Source organism: Dermacentor variabilis, chromosome 1 (assembly GCF_050947875.1).
Source record: "Dermacentor variabilis isolate Ectoservices chromosome 1, ASM5094787v1, whole genome shotgun sequence".
Taxonomy (NCBI): domain Eukaryota; kingdom Metazoa; phylum Arthropoda; class Arachnida; order Ixodida; family Ixodidae; genus Dermacentor; species Dermacentor variabilis.
Window position 1 is genome coordinate 200,663,666 of NC_134568.1, and position 16,377 is coordinate 200,680,042.

At 46.0% G+C, this 16,377-nt stretch overlaps 1 long non-coding RNA gene across 1 annotated transcript in view; it reads right to left on the minus strand.

The window, feature by feature from the left end:
- Window positions 1-16,339: 16,339 nt before the first annotated feature.
- Window positions 16,340-16,377, minus strand: part of LOC142572694 (uncharacterized) — a 44,381-nt gene continuing 44,343 nt past the window's right edge. Inside the window, exon 3 of the long non-coding RNA XR_012826126.1 lies at window positions 16,340-16,377. This exon is cut by the window's right edge and continues 11 nt beyond it. This is a non-coding gene — a long non-coding RNA (uncharacterized LOC142572694).

Below are 16,377 nucleotides of genomic sequence, written 5' to 3' on the forward strand. Positions count from 1 at the left end.
TTAAGTTTTGAGGTAAAAGACGTGACAATACCCCTGAATATTAATACATAAAATCCCTCGTATACCCACTCTTAAGCAAAATTACACCATTTTGTCACACAAAGATAATCGTCATCTGTCTTGTCCGCATTTCCTTTCTTTAACGCGGCGAGCTCGGTACTTCCCAATAACGAACGGCATGAGCGCTGTCAGCATGACATAGCATTCCCGACAGGAAAGTAGCGGCCGCGGCGTTTTCAAGAAAGGAAACACAAGCAAGGCACATGACGATTATTGTTGTGTGGCAGATATACACCCGCGTCTTTTCTGGTAGGCGGCATCCTGAGAAGTTGATGTGGCCGTTCGCTCCATTTGCCTGACGCCGTTCATTTCTTGGTAACTCCGCAGAGGTACTATAAAGCGAAGCTTTCTTTGCCTCTTCCTTCGACTTTCCCACTGCTGCTGCTGCTGCTGCTGCTGCTGCTGCTGCTGCTGCTGCTGCTGCTGCTGCTGCTGTAAGCTGCTGTGGGCTGCTGTGGGCTGCTGCTGTCGTGCACACCGTGTCGGGGGGTGGTTTAGAGCGTGTATATAGATGATAGGCGCGAGTCAGAGAGGAAAGGCGACGGGAGAAACTCGTTTTCACCCCACCGCGTCGAATGTGCACAATGCCCTCTGGAGCTCCCTGGCCGTCACAACATTAGTTATCCGTGACCCCTCAGAAGCACTGCAGAAACTGCAGCGCTTCCCTTTCTACTAACGTGCGAGGCTAGAGGGGACGCAGATAGAACTGCAAAGAGGATAAGAGGAGAAGAAGGAGAGGGAGGAGAAGAGGCAGTTGCCATATAAGAGAGGTGGGGGAGGTGACGTGAGAAGGCAAGGAAACCTCAGTACTATACGACAGCGGTTGCGGGGAAACAGGATAAGCTTAAGTTCAAGGTACGGTACAGTACGTTGCCGCTATTTCTGAAGAATAAACGCCATGCAAATATGTCAAGCGGGCAACTTACGTAGCGCGTGCAGAAGCAGAGCCGCATAATTTAGAGCGCACCGCAGGGTCCAGGAGACACTACGGAAGCGGTCAACCGTCAAGTCAACACTTCTGTACCCGCCGCGTTAGCTTTGCGGCTATGGCATTGCTAGAGGTCGTGGATTTGATCCCAATCGCTGCAGCCGCATTTAGATAGGGGTGAAATAGAAAACGCATGTGCACTTAGATTTTGGGACACGTTAAAGAACATCACGGTGTCACAATTAATCCGTTGTCTGCCACTATGGCATGCCTCATAATCCGAGTGTGGTTTTACAGTTTACGTACATCCCCATAATCCAATTCAAGTGTAATACTTCTGCCACAATGCGATGTGCCATGTGAGGAAATGACTACGCTCAACCCTCTCAGAGGCTATAAAATATGGCGCACAACAACGCTTCAAGCAAACACCTCTCCCTGTGTGTTCTGTGTACTACGCAGACAAACAGCAGTGGTGCACGCAAGGTAACGTTTAACATCAACTCACCACTCTCGTGATAGCCTAAACGCTTAAAAAATTAAGCTTTAGCCATCAACATCACCGGTAATTATCGTCAATCAAAGCATCCATCACGGAAAGCTTCGCTTACATCGATTCCCACAGTGCGTGGGATCTGCATAATTTTTTCCATCGCTGTTCACCGGGCATCGAAATTTCAATTCATCGCCGCTTTGAGAAGCAACATAAACCAACTATAGAGTCCCATTTATTGCTTTGCTAGCGCAGCGTATTCTACATGGCACCATAGCTAACCCAATCTAATTCCACCCATTTGTTTTCCCGCCTCAGTAGATGATAGCGATTGCTTCCATACGATATAAAAGGAACGTGGCTACAAAAGAAGAAAAGGAGGTGAGAAACACTGCGCTGGAAATATGCGACGCAGCAGGAGAGGCACGTACGTTTTGTCGCAGCGTCCAACCGCATTCTCTCCCTTCAACGTAATTTTCTCATGCAGACGCAGCGAGGGACAGAGAGCGCGAATCCCACAGCCCAGGAGGTCAGCTAAGGCTCAGTTCTTTGCAGCCGAGGAATGTCACTAACAAGGTGCCCTGTTTCCCATACCTGCGTCGCTCTACCCGCCCTATAGCCCATCCTTTGATGTTTTTCTTTCACGAGCTCCTGCCTGAGTTGTTTGAATCAAACCACGCGTAGCAGAACTACCGCCGAAAGGAAGAGCGAGATTGGTATTCAGAAGGGCTTGTTGTGAGGGCCCTCGCCGGTTATAGACAGTGACATTGATTTGACATGGAGAACTGACATTGAACAGTAGAAGCAACGACATCGCGCCCGCTCCGAGGGTGTGCATCCGATCGTCCACAATTCATAACGGAGAATTTGGCGCGCAGCCATTTGGTGCACGCGGTTTGGCGAACACAAAATACGCCTGCGTTGCCTTGGTCGTCCGAGGACAATGGCTCTGCGGCGTCGCCGCGCCGGACCAGCTGACGTAGCGTCTGCCCTTTGGCGACCGGCCGACCTCTGCTATTCTTGAACACGTTTCCGTCCCTCGTTTTAGAAACTACTGGCAGGATGACGACGTAGCAGTTGTCCACGATCCTTGCGACCGTTGCGACCGTGCGGGGGGCGCCCCAGTGCAGAAACAAGTTCGGGCGACGGGTCCTGCGCGCAAATTAGCGCCAAGCGGCCGCGCGAAGTGAGGCTTTTACTGTTGCTGCCGCTGCACAAAAAATGCGGGCTAGAACGTCGCATACGTGGGCGTTAAGTACGGGACGCGTTTAGCGCTCTTCTTGAAGCATGCAGCTTTTCAAATGCGGCCTTTCTGAGCCTGCGCAAAGTGAGGAAGCGGACGGAGGACCGCCTTGTGAAACCATGTTGGGTGGCCGGTTCCGCATCTCCGAATGAACGCTTCACGACCGAGCCTCTTATAGCATGGCCTCATTATTCCTGTATCAGGGGTGCTGTCCGCTAAACAACAAAGGAAATTGGCGGGAAATATAACACAATTCCGAGAGAGAGCGGAAGCCGTCCGTTGCAGCAATAGGCAACCTCTGTGCAGAAAAAAAAATGAATAAAGAGAAAGGAGCACTAGCGGGGCAAACAGAACACCGACGCTGATTGTTAAAAGAAAGGTGTTGAAAGTTTAACATGGGTCGCACATGACTCTTACAGATCGAAAAACGTTACAAAGACAAGGACTGCTTTCGTCCCTTTTCGTGCGCTAGAAAGCCTCAGTTACAAAGAACATTGGCCCATTCCCAAACCCTGAGGTGTTGGGCTTTGCTGTACAGGAACGTGTTTGCATTCCGTGACCGGGTATCGAACCAGCGACATCGTGCTCAGTAGTACATGGCTATAGCCATTGAAACAGCTGGGCAGGTTACGAGAATGGGGTGTTAGCATAAAACGTAATTGTTCAAGAAAAGATAAATGGTGCCAGCGAGCGCTCTGGCCCCTTCAACCCCGGATGACCATATAACCTTTCTGATTAACTTTATGTCGTCGTTTGTCCTTTTGTTCACCCACAATTAGAATTTGCTTCATCAGTATGGTCTTCACATCAAAATTATTTAGTTTCTATGCTAAAGTCAACTCAAAATTGAACAGCGCGCTTCATCACAAGTAACTGCGACAGAACTTGAAGCGTAACGAAGATTAAAGCAGATATTTCGCTCCAGCCACTTGAAGCTCATCGCGCGATAAGTCTTCTTTCTCTTTTCCATAGATACCTTCATGGTAATCGATCTCATGTGTTGCCTCTTGAAGCACCAGCGCGCATCTTACGTCTCCTACATTACACTGTACACAACACAATACACTGTCATTTTACGCATCAGCCCTGCCACGTGTCATAACTGTATGGAACAGCCTTCCTGATAACATTGCGTGCTTAAGAAATCGTGACGCCTTTCGTGAAAAATTGCAAAGCTTCTTGTAGTAACATTCTAATAAGGATGTTTTTTTACCTTATTTTAATCTTAGTGTGTATGAGTGTATAATTGTGATTACGTCGCTCCACGCTTACCCTGGAAACACATATTTGAACTTTGTTTTTCTGACTGCCTGTAATAATATCTATATTGATTACTCCTGCAGAAACACTTACATTGTATCCCCCTTTACTCAATGCCCTTAAATGGGCCAGTACGGTACTTTAAATAAATATTAGTAAGAGGTGAGGAGAATCGTCAAGTAAATACGTTTGAACAACAACAAGGACAATTTTGGCCAAGAGCTGCTATCTAGAACACATACAGACGCGAACAAGAAATAATAACACACAAGCGCGCTGGCGGTAACTGAAGTTTTTATATCAGAATGGACAAAATTAGGGCTGATCTGTCCACCCAAGGACGAATGTCAATGAACGTGTTCAAAATGGCGGTTGACAGTTCTGTGCGGCGATGTAGAACGTATATTATTACCAAAGGCAGCCAGTGTTTCCCAAATACTCAAAAGACAAGATGCCGCATTGACTTGGACCATTCGAACCGGCAAACAACGTTTTACTATCGCTTGAGCAACCTCTTTCAAGAGGAATGTTTTGCTTTCCAATTAGAAGTCACTTCGCATGGTGTAGACGGCGTGAAGTAAACAGGTGCATGCTATAGTTCGCGAGTTCTGCGCGGCTAAAGGAAGCGAACTTAGGAAGGTTGATAAAGATTAACGAAAATAGCTATGTAAAGGTAGTTGTTTACTGAGTAACAATACCTGCGGATGTTTGCACTCATGAACGGATGAGACGTTATATTGAGCGGCGTAGCCAGGGGGGGGGATAAAATTTTGCCTTGTTGTTGTTGTTGTGTCCTTGTTGTTGTGCAAGTTTTTTCGGGCTATCATGCACCGCCGACCAAAACAACCCCCGGCACCAATAATCATGCTGCGTTTTGTCTAGAATGTCTTTTTCACACTGGAAAAAAAAAGTTCAGCGCGAACATTGCAAACTCGGGCTGGATTTCGCGGCAACGGCCTGCACCAGGAGTCACACAACGCAAGGAGCCCCAACAACTAACGTTGAGGAGCCCCATCAGAGCACAAAGTTTCAAGGGCCTTTTGATGGCGAGCGGGCTCGTCGCTGCATCTCACGGAGGCCACGTAATCAACGGAGCGCATGGATTTCATTTCCGAAATGTTATGGTATAAAGTTCTCATAAACTTTTGATGTGAAACGCGCACTGAGATTTCTAATGTCGCGTTTTAGATTTTCGTTTCCGGAACTTTATGGGTTTAATGTTATAAACATTAGACGCCAAAGGTGCATTAACTCTTCTAAAGTCGTACATCGCACCATGCAACGAGACAAGCCAAATCAACACTCTATCAGACAAGTTGACATAGCACGCAGCGAGGTCCGATGAGACGAAGCGTTGTGATGGTTCATCTGTGCCCTCATGCCACAGAAAAGAATATCAACATTCTTTTTCACCTGCCCAACGCATCCATGTCAGGACACTAAAGCCAGCAAAGGTTGTTATGATTTATTTTTCTACTTTAACTTTTATTCGCGAGGACACATTGAGCCTCTAATTTTCTTGTTCTCGCTAACCGCGGGCTGCCAGAGCCAGCCAGAGCGCATGCGTTTCTCTCGTTTGCGCGGCGCACTTCGGTGCGCGTTCGTTTTTGTCTGGCAGAGTTTTGGACGCCTTCTGGCTATTAGACGAGTAAAAGAAACAATGGTCGCTCACCGCCACCACTGTGGGGACTCGACGGATTGCAACGCGTTCGCTTGAGCGCAAACTCTCAGGAAAGTATTGTCTCGCCGGTGTAGGATACCGAGCAGTATGCGTTTGGGTTCTCTGTGGGCCAAGCGTCACACGTTTTCTTCAATATTCCTTCAGTAGCCATATTAGATACCGAAAGTAGTCATTAGATTGTGGCCAACATAGTTTCCTTTGCGTTTTTTTTTTCGGTGCTCCGGACCCCAAAAGAAAAAAAAAGACATTCTTGCGGCGCAGCGAATTGCCGCAAGGCGAAAGTTCGATTTCATTACTTCTCTTGCGGAAAGTAAAAGGCCACGGGACGCTTCAGTTGCCGGGTAGCCTTATTATATTATTGTGATAGCAATTATATGGACACTCCAGGTACATTCCTGCCGTCGCCGTCGCCTTCATGTTCTGTATTAAGACCAAGGGCGATAACATCGTGACCACGTGCCGCATGCTGCATGCGCGAGTGAGGAAAGCGGGAGGGGGTGGGGGGTATGGTGAGCCGACGATGGTGGGTCAGTCTTCTGTGCGCAAGGGAGAAAAGTGGGGAAGAAGCACGCCACCTTCCGCCGCGCGCGATAGATCGGGAGGAGTGTAGGGAGGGGAGGGGGGTCTTAGGATTCGGTGATGTGTGAATCTGTCATTCCCAACGTATTTATTTGCCTTGTTTGACGCGTTATATACAGTGGCGTTTGCTTAGATATGTGGATTTATTGGAGACTTATACGTATATATAATTATATTGTTCCGAGGTTTTGTGTATATGTGTATAACTTATGTATAACTTTGTTTCCAGTGACACTTATTTTGCCCTTTATCAAGCTGTATCTTCGCATCTGTATAGTCCATTGGATCATTCATTGAAATAACTTTATTGAGTGTCCTGCGATTTGGTGGGGTTGGCCTGGACTCCGCTTAGGTTTCGGCCAAAGGTTGCTGGCCCTTGGCGACGTCCTCGGCTCGCTGGATGGCCCAGAGTTGTTGCTGCAGGTCCGAGCTGAGGAACGCAGACTCCCAGCGCGCGCAGAGGTTGTCGCTGTTTCAGGCTGCACCACCGTTATCCTGTATTATAGCCGTACATTCCCATAGGATATGCTCCAGGGTGGCTCTAGAGATGCAATGTCTGCACTTGTCAGTCGTCTATAAGTCTGGGTGTACTAGGTGCATGATAACTTGGCTCGGATAGGATCTGGTCTGTAACTGCCGCCATTCGACAGAGTGATTTTTGCTTAATTTTGGGTGTGGCGGTGGGAATGTGCGTCTCTGCAATCTATGGGGTTGTTTAATTTCGTGAAATCTGGCCATTCGATCTTCCCACTCCCACTCATCGGTAGTCGGTGAGGCCGGGCTAACCGAGGCTCGGTCTGTAAACTCTCGAGTCATGCGGTGCGCCGCCTCAATGCTACCGTCTGGTAGTGTGTGAGCGGGTGTCCAGATGAGATCGACACTTTTGTCGTGATTATTAGCTAATTTTAGAAGTCGTAGTGCCTCTGGGGAGATTCGACTGTTGGCGAAGTTTCGTATCGCCATCTGGGAATCACTGATGATTATGGCCGCTTGTGTTTGTGCTATCGCTAGCACGATAGCTATTTCCTCTGCGGTTTCTGCGTGTAGCGTGTGGACTGCAGCACTCGTCGTGCATTTTTCCTCGTAATTTATCACCATTGCTGTGTAGGCGCGCTTGTGTCTGTATCTAGCTGCGTTTAAAAATGTGGTGTCCTTGCTGTTACCGAATTTCTTCTGTATATTACATGCTCTGCTTTCCCGTCTACCCTGATTGTGGGTGGGATGCCTATTCTTGGGTATTGGAGGGACAGTTATCATGTCTCTGATGTGTTTGGGCATAGCTACTTTGACGCCATGTTGGGTATGATACTTTATACCTAGGCGATACAATATTTGCCTACCTGTTTTAGTTTTGGACAGGCGTTCGTATTGGTGTTATTCGTTGTGCCTAAATTAGCTCATCCAGTGTATTGTGGAGACCTAGCTGCAGTAGTCTATCATTGCTGGTGGTGATGGAGAGTCCGATTGCTTGCTTGTAGATTTTTCTGATTAAGCAGTCTAATTTGCATTTTCCTTACGAGTACCATCACACGAGGACTTTCTAGCCGTGCTCTTCAAGACCGAGCAACTTACATTTCACCCGTAGAACACAGGGATCGATTATTAACATATAATGAAATCACGAAGCATTATTATTTAAGCAGAAGGGAATACCCATTGCCACACGGTAAGCTTTGCAGAGCCCAAGCGGTCACATTACGTTTGCTACAGACAAGAACATACCCAAGTCCAGATTTTATTAACAGGATCTATCCGGAGAGGGTAACTCAAATCAACTGCATTAAGTGCAATGGCATCATTACTCTTGACCACATGCTTTGGCAGTGCCCCGCGGCCTTCACAGACTGTGACAAGGAACAAGAATGGTGGCGGCAAATGCTACACAGCGAATCACTCTCTGACCAATTACGGGCAGTCCAGAAGGCCCGCGATGTGGCTGAAGGACTCGGCCTGACAGTCCCAACGTGGGAGCGGCCCGCGTCAACCTAGGGTTGACCTTCAGGACCCAATAAAGTTCTTCTTACCTTACCTTACCATCTTAGGTACGGTGCCACGTATACTATTCTGCTCATTACGAACGCTTGGACTAGTCTAAGCAGATTGCCTTCTTTCATTCCACTAAGTCTGTTGGCCATTCGTTTAAGTAGTCACATGATTTGAGACGTTATACTGCCTAATTTGTATATGGTCTGTCCATTGTAGCCGTTACTTTCAATGATGAGGCCCAATACTCTGATCTTGTAAACCTTGTGTATGAGCATGCCATCTGCCGTAGTTAGGTGAATTTGCAAATTGTTTCGTTCCCCGTAGTTGCGTGGTTTTCGGCCATGTCGCGATGGTACATAAATGAGGAGCTCAATTTTCTCTGTCGAACACGCCAGTCCGGTTCCTATGAGGTATTATTCAACTGCTTCTATTGCGCGTTGTAATGTGTTTTCAACCTGTCCAACGTTACCATCGCTCACCCAGAGGGTGATATCGTCAGAGTATATGGTATGATTGAGGCCATCTATTTCCTGTAGCTTTGCTGGTAATCCGATAAGAGCCAGGTTAAACAGCATCGGTGATATTACTCAACCTTGGGGCGTACCTGCGCTTCTGGTCTGTAGTTCCTCGGAGTTAAGGTCTCCTATCTTAATGTGTGCCTTTCTGTTAGCAAGGAAGTCTCGTATATAAATGTATACTCACTGGCCTAGGCCTAGCTCATTTATTCCATTGTATATTCGCATTTCTAATGTACGAGGGCGAGCGAAATGAAAGTGAGCCAACCCACCCCGCGTAATAATGGTTCGGTTCATTATCTGCCAGGCATGCACGTAGCACACACAGGCATCTCTCATTTAGAAAAGGGACACGCAGGAGTGAGGATAAATGTTATTTAATGCTCTCATACACAGGGTTTAACACGGTTGCGGGACATAATGGATGCTCCAAAAGTTGAACAGCGTGCTGTCGTGAGGTTTTCGACAGCTGAAGGTGTTTCCTAAAAAGAAATTAGTCGCCGTGTGGCTGCCATATACATTGAACATTGCATTTAATTGGTCACTGTGAAGCGTTGGAGCAAAGGGTTCTAAGAAGGACGTGAAAGTTGCAAAGACAATCCAAGACCGGGCCAAAACCACCGTGCAATCACCCGTAATGCAACTGCAAAGGTTGATGAGCTGATTAGACAAGAACGGAGGATAAGTATCGATGAACTGGCAGAGTGTGTGAACATCTCTCACGGTTCGGTTCACACCATAATTTATGAACATCTCGGTTATCGGCTCTTGTGTGTGCAATGGATACCCAAGATTTTGAACCACCGCCAGAAGACAGAGGTTCGGCACTGCCTTGACTCATGTGATCCGGAATCACAACGAGGTTGACGACTTCTTGTCTGCAGTTGTAACCGGGGACGAATCAAGGTGCCACTATTACGAGCCTGAAACACAACGGCAATGCTTACAGTGGAAATATTCGGATTCCCCACCCTCAAAGAAAGCAAAGGCCATCATTTCCGTCATAAAGGTTTGGGTGACTTTTCTTTTTCGACCGCTAGGGGCCATTACTGATCAAAATTACTGAACTTGGAGAGTCTATCAATCGTTGCCGATATTGTGAAATGCCGGATCGGCTGCGTGTCGCAATCAAGAAGAAACGACCTGGAAAATTGACAAATGGGGTCATCTTGCTCCACGACAATGCCCGTCCCCATGTCGTTGATATGGTTAATACAAAACTGGCAAAATTCAAGTAGGAAACGTGGCAAAATGCGCCATACAGCCCAGACCTGTCGCCTTGCGAGTTCCACAATTTGGGGCAATTGAAAAACCGCTCAAGGGAACCAGGTTCGTGTCGGACGATGACGTGAGAGCGTCAGTTACAGACTTTTTGAAGCAGCAACCCAAGGAGTTTTGTGAGACGGGAATCACGCGACTCGTTAGTCAGTGGGACAAATGTCTCAATTCTTATCGAGACCACTTTTAAATAAAGTGCCGCATTTGTCATATATTCGCATTGGCTCACTTTCACTTGGCTCGCCCTCGTATATTTTGCAGAACTCCTGCTTTATATATGTGCTCTCTGTTGCGACCATAATGTCGGTGCAATTACTAACAATCCACGGCCCGTGACAGCTCCTCCAGCGTAATACATTGAAACGAAGGACAGCGTCATTGAGATTTTTCCCTGGCCGTTGCATATGTACAAAAATGTAAACAAGTTTCTTGGATGACAAAGTTTTATTAAAATATTTGTCCTGAACTTCTTCATTTCACGGCCTTTACATTTTTCATATCAGCGGCATGCACTGCTTTGCTGGTTTCGAACTGATATAGTTCTAAAGTTCGTATTATGCAAAGTTCTAAAGCTCTGATGTATGATAAAGTTCGAATGAGTTCCTATGTTCGTACATTTTACTAGTCTTGACAGTGCGTAGCGTTCAAAAATTCGTTTGCAGCATCTTTGGCAATTACAATGCAGTTATTATTCATGTATTTGATCCCTCGACAAATTCTATAAGGAGGAGAACGAGCTGTAACGGGAGCCCCCCTCGCCCAAACGAAATTTCTGGCTACGCTACTGGTTATATCCATAGCGTTTGTAATAAAGAATAAAGACTTAAATGAAGCGTGCATTAACTCACCATTGGCATGCGCGCTATTTGACAGCATCCTGTGCAAAACCAGTCGACAAAGATATTTAAAGTTTAGAAATTTTTGATATTCATTTTCGACTTAAAGCGCACACATCTTTCGAGTCGCGAATATCAGACTTTATATGTATAAAATAATAGACCATGCAAGTTGGAATACGTACGAAGCAACTGATCAACACTATTGCTCACTCGTATACTGCGTGTAAACCTCTCGCGGTGGCTCTCTCACTACCAGCGCAATGAAATAACTTTTCTTTATTGCGGCAGACGATGCGCGAGTTTTTCACATAACGATGACAATCGTCTGCGTCCCATATAAACTGAAGGTTCCTCGAAGTTCAATACTTCGACAGCAACTGTTCGGGAAGCCTCAATGTGACGATGCAGCGTATACTAGGCGCGGAGTTTCTTTACATTTCACGACAGGCAAATATTACGTAACGGTTTTGAGAAAACTTACAAACGGCTGAAAGACTGCTTTCCAGCGTGATCAAACCGACCGCACAAAGCGCAAACGGCATCTTACATATCGCATACTGGACTTTGCTTCGGCGTACTATGCTTACTATACGTCCTATACGTCTGCACAACAGATTATTGGCCCTGACCCACCTTAATTATGAAAAGTCGCGCAAATATATATCAAAACCCACTCCCGTGTGTGATGTACTCCAGCTCTCGCGGCTCATACACGGCATCCTAGAACCGACTGCTGCACTATGGTACTTTCGATGCAGCGGCGGTGATTCCTAGAAAGGGCGCCGCAGTAGGCCCTCGAGGCGAATAGTGGCCACCCTACCAGTAGTGGGATAGAAACTGCCAGTACAAAGGAGTGTGTAAACGGAAAAAGTAATCATATAGTGGTCATTGACACGAAGGAAGGCGTCGTGAAGAAAGGCAGCCATAAGGCTTAGAAACAAAGGAGAAAAGTGGGTGGTGGAGGTCGATTGAAGGGGGAAGAGAGGCGGGAGCAGTGGCTGAAGAGGTCAACTGACAGAAAAGACGTGGAGGATAAAAGTGCTGTGCGAGGTGGGCTGCACCTTACGTCAGTAAGAGAATACCTGTCCGTGTCTTGTAGCGTGGCTTTTCGCACGTGGCGAGCATATTAGCTCATACGTGGCGTCAAGAAGGTGGCATAGATATTTATACTCTCAACGGAAGGAAGTGTCTGGTACCAGAGTCTACCGGACACCTTTGAGGTCAATTTCCTTATTTAATCTCTTCACATTGCCTCTTTCTTTCCAATGGCAGAAAAATTCTTAGCAAAATAATGTAGCTATCTGCAGTGGCCACTGCGTTCTGAAAACATTCACTTTATCAATGTAGCGTTCGCCAGCTGGCTAATGTAGTATGTACTATTACAGGTGCTGCTGCTCAACACTTCTGTGCCCGCCGCAGTAGCTTGACGGTTGTGGCATTGCTCGAGGTCGCGGGTTCAATCCCAACCGTGGCAGCCGCATTTCGACGGGAGATATATATATATATATAGAGAGAGATAGAGAGATAAAAAAAGAAGATAGGAAAGGCAGGGAGGTTAACCAGACACACGTCCGGTTTCCTACTCTGCACTGTAAGTAACTCAGGGGACCAATTGCAATGCATGCTCACTGACCTGGAGAGGCAAATCAGAAGGGTGGGTCTAAAAATTAACCTGCAGAAAACTAAAATAATGCTTAACAGTCTCGGAAGAGAACAGCAGTTGACAGTAGGTAGCGACGCACTGGAAGTGGTAAGGGAATACATCTACTTAGGGCAGGTAGTGACGGCGGATCCGGATCATGAGACGGAAATAATCAGAAGAATAAGAATGGGCTGGGTGCGTTTGGCAGGCATTCTCAGATCATGAACAGCAGGTTGCCATTATCCCTCAAGAGAAAAGGGTATAACAGCTGTGTCTTACCAGTACTCACCTATGGGGCAGAAACCTGGAGGCTTACGAAATCCTACACGATTATTCATGTTTATCACTGGGCACGTGGGGGCTTAGAAATATTGAAGAGCAGAATATGTCTTTCATGGCCAAGCGATGAGTTTGAAGCTCGCTTGACGTTGTTCGGCTGCGTCACATGAACATTCGTCCAAGAGGCGAACCGTAGCAATACGGAATCATACGGGACAGAATAAGCTTATGGGCGGAAGTATGTTCCTGACTGCGCTGTTTCCACGCTGTGTCGTTTCTGAATGCCCTGACAACGGAAACGCCGTTATGTAAAATATCGCCATTGTCTACATTGGGGCATCACCCTGGATAGTATTGCGAAGTGCATAAGTGAAATTATGAAGGAAAACTACACGGTCCCTCATTCTAAATAGCTATGCACAGGATATTGCCTCTGCGTCCACTTTGTTTTCCTATGCGTGCTGCTGAAGGAAGACGAAGGAGCTGCAGGAGGTTTCCTATTTTATGAACTCCGAGCTACTGGAGCTGTTTAGTGTCAAGAACTCAATAAGCTCATTTGCGTAGTCATTGCGCTGTCGACTGTCATAAAAACGCATCGAACTGCATTAAGGAAGTTAAGAGGAACATAACTATAAAAACGGTGCAAGAGCTGTGTTTTTGTTGCCATGTAAAAATACGTGTCAAGAACTGGCATTCGCTCTGTTTGTTTCTCGATGGGAAAATGTGTTGCTCATAATATGTTTAATAAGCTGCTTCATTAATAACCATAGATGTGACCACTTGCCGGCATGGATGTATTGCCTATCGCAGATTGCTGTTGCCATAGAGTGAAAGATTCAGTGATGCCCGGAAAGGTTCCATTCAGAAATGTTTCGAATTCCTGACCTGGATTCGTTGCCCTGGATACACGTACGGCATGCTGCTTCACTCTGCAGTCAGCATTTGCGCCCACGGTAACGCACTCTCTTACGGAATGCGCATCAGCGCACAGAAGATGGGGCACCGAAATACCGACCCCATGTGGACTCGGCCTACTGGCTGTCAGCGTTTCACGGTGCTCAGAACATTCAGCATAACCGCAATATTACAACAAGCTCGAAGATCTCAAGATCATTGCTTTCCCGATTTGTGTTTTGTTTATTTCCCCACTTTTTTTCTTCTTTCTCTGTCTCTCTCTTATTCTATACTCTTTCCGCCTTCTCGATAGCATTTCATATTGTACCCTGTCATCGAATATCCAGAAGAATGCCAAGTTAATATTAATCCATAAGAAACTTGACGTTCAGGATATGAAAAATTATAGGCCCATTAGCTTGCGCTCCGTATCACAGAAAATATCACAAAGGTAATTTTGAGTACAATTAGAGCAACTGTCGGCTTCTTTCAGCCCAGAAAATCAACGATGCATCACATTCATTCCATTTATCAGGTGCATACCTAATTGTTCTTGCCTGGAAAATATAATCAGCCTCTATATAGTTTACAGAAATTAAGAGAAATGCGTTTGATTCATTAGAAATACCAGCAGCTATAAAGCGACTGCGTAGTCAAGTAATAGGGGCAGTATCCATGAATATCTTTGGAATATGTGCAGGAGATTCCAGAGCTAGAATATTTCTTCCCAAGAAAGGCAACAAAATACCGATTTAGAAGGGTGCGAGCAAGGTTACACAATCTCTCGAATCACATCCACTGCCTGCTTGAAATAAGTATTGAAATTGTTAGATGGAGAAAGCTCAAGTGTGAGGGTTAATCTCGGCACCCTTGAGTTTGCAGTTGACATGTCTGTTCAACAACGCTGAAGGTGACTCAAAACAATAGATCACAAAAAAGTCAATGAACAAAATTTAACAGAAGAGTTGAGGATTGATGTGAGAAACAATAGTTTGTGATTGGTAGTCAGCCTCTTGAAGCTTTAAAAACGCACACTTATTCTAGGTAAAAAAAAAAAAAACACGAATTTCAGCTCATATGACACCCACTCCCGAGTCATAACCGGCAGCTCTCCTACTTCCTAGAAAAGTTTACGACCGGCGATAATAACCATGAAATTTGGAATTAACCATCAAAAAGAAGTTACGTGAGGATGCAACGAGTGATGGAACAAAAATGACAGGCGTAACGTTTATAGTCAGGAAGACGGCTACGTGGATTAGACAGCAAACGGGCGTAACTGCAGCATTCTAGTTTATATAAAGAGGAATACTTGGAGTTAAGCAGATCTTGTAACGCATATAGAGAATATAATGGGTGGTTTATTAGTTACAGAATGGGTGCCAAGAGAAGCGAAATGCAGTCGACCCCAAACATTTCCATCTACCGGCGGACATGGCAGTCAGCTTAGGGAGAACATTGCGCTGTGTGCAAGTTTGCGTGCTCCTTGCCACCGTGCATGTCCGCTCCTTTACAAGGCAGAGCCTGTCTCGAACCTTCTTATTGCCCGTGGACAGGTCAGCTGACTGTGTCTCCGAGCGACACAAATAACGACAGCAATAAAAAGGACGTGACGAGCCGTGAAGATTGCTCTCTTGCTTTATTTCCTGACTGGAACTTCTGTTTGCTTGATACATTCCCGTTTGCTTTTGATGTTTGGCTTAATATGCAATTAATTGTTGAGTTAGGTGTGCCAAACAAAAGCGTCACTACAACTTCTTGGCCGGCACCAACCCGATGCATTGGGGTTCTCGGGGGTCTCCGTCTGGCAGAGAGACGTCCATGCGCCCTTCATCGACCAACCTCGTTGTCCATAGCAACGTCTCTTTTGCGGTGTTCCTGCATATTGTCACACCGCTACCACCACAATATCCATAAGAATACACTCATGCTATTATAAATTTTTTGAACGCAAAAAAAAAACGGAATTACTCGGATATTTTTTTTACTAACGCTCAGGTGCGCAAAGTGAGATTATCACTTAACACACTACGGCCTGGTGAAGAGTAAGATATATTAAAAAATGGCTGGCACATGAACTAAATATAAGCAAGGGAAACCAGTGAGCTGTCGAGATGCACAAGCAAACTACGTGACCCCTTATACATATATAGTGACATACTTGGCATCAGCATGAAAATACACAGACAAAGCACAAGGTTAGCTCTGCGTCTTGTGTTTCTTATTACGCGTCTGTGCCTTTTCTCGCCGCAACGACATATGTAACCCTAATAACGCACCAAATTATATACTATGCTAAGCTTATAGTGGCTTCGTACCCTGATTAGGCAAAACACTTTCGCTGGCGCTGATTAAATTGTGGAAAACATTTTTTGAGGACATATTGTTATCCACTGTGTTCAGGCGTGGTATGGGAAAATGTAGCTTATACTATACGATTCTATCTTAAAACGAGGACCTTATGATTTTGCGTGTGATATACAGAGCTCATAGACTGCAAATTAAAAAAGAGAACGCATGACTCTATATACCAGCGCAAGCATGTCAAACCATGAAGCCTGCCAGCACACCCGTATGACATTGGGAGAATGTATGAAATAAGCTTTGGGGCGTTGTAGAGGTTTCGCTTACCGTCAGCGCTTGCATACCTGCACTGCAGGTGGCACGGGTTAGCAGAATGGTTATTGCTGAATGTTGCCT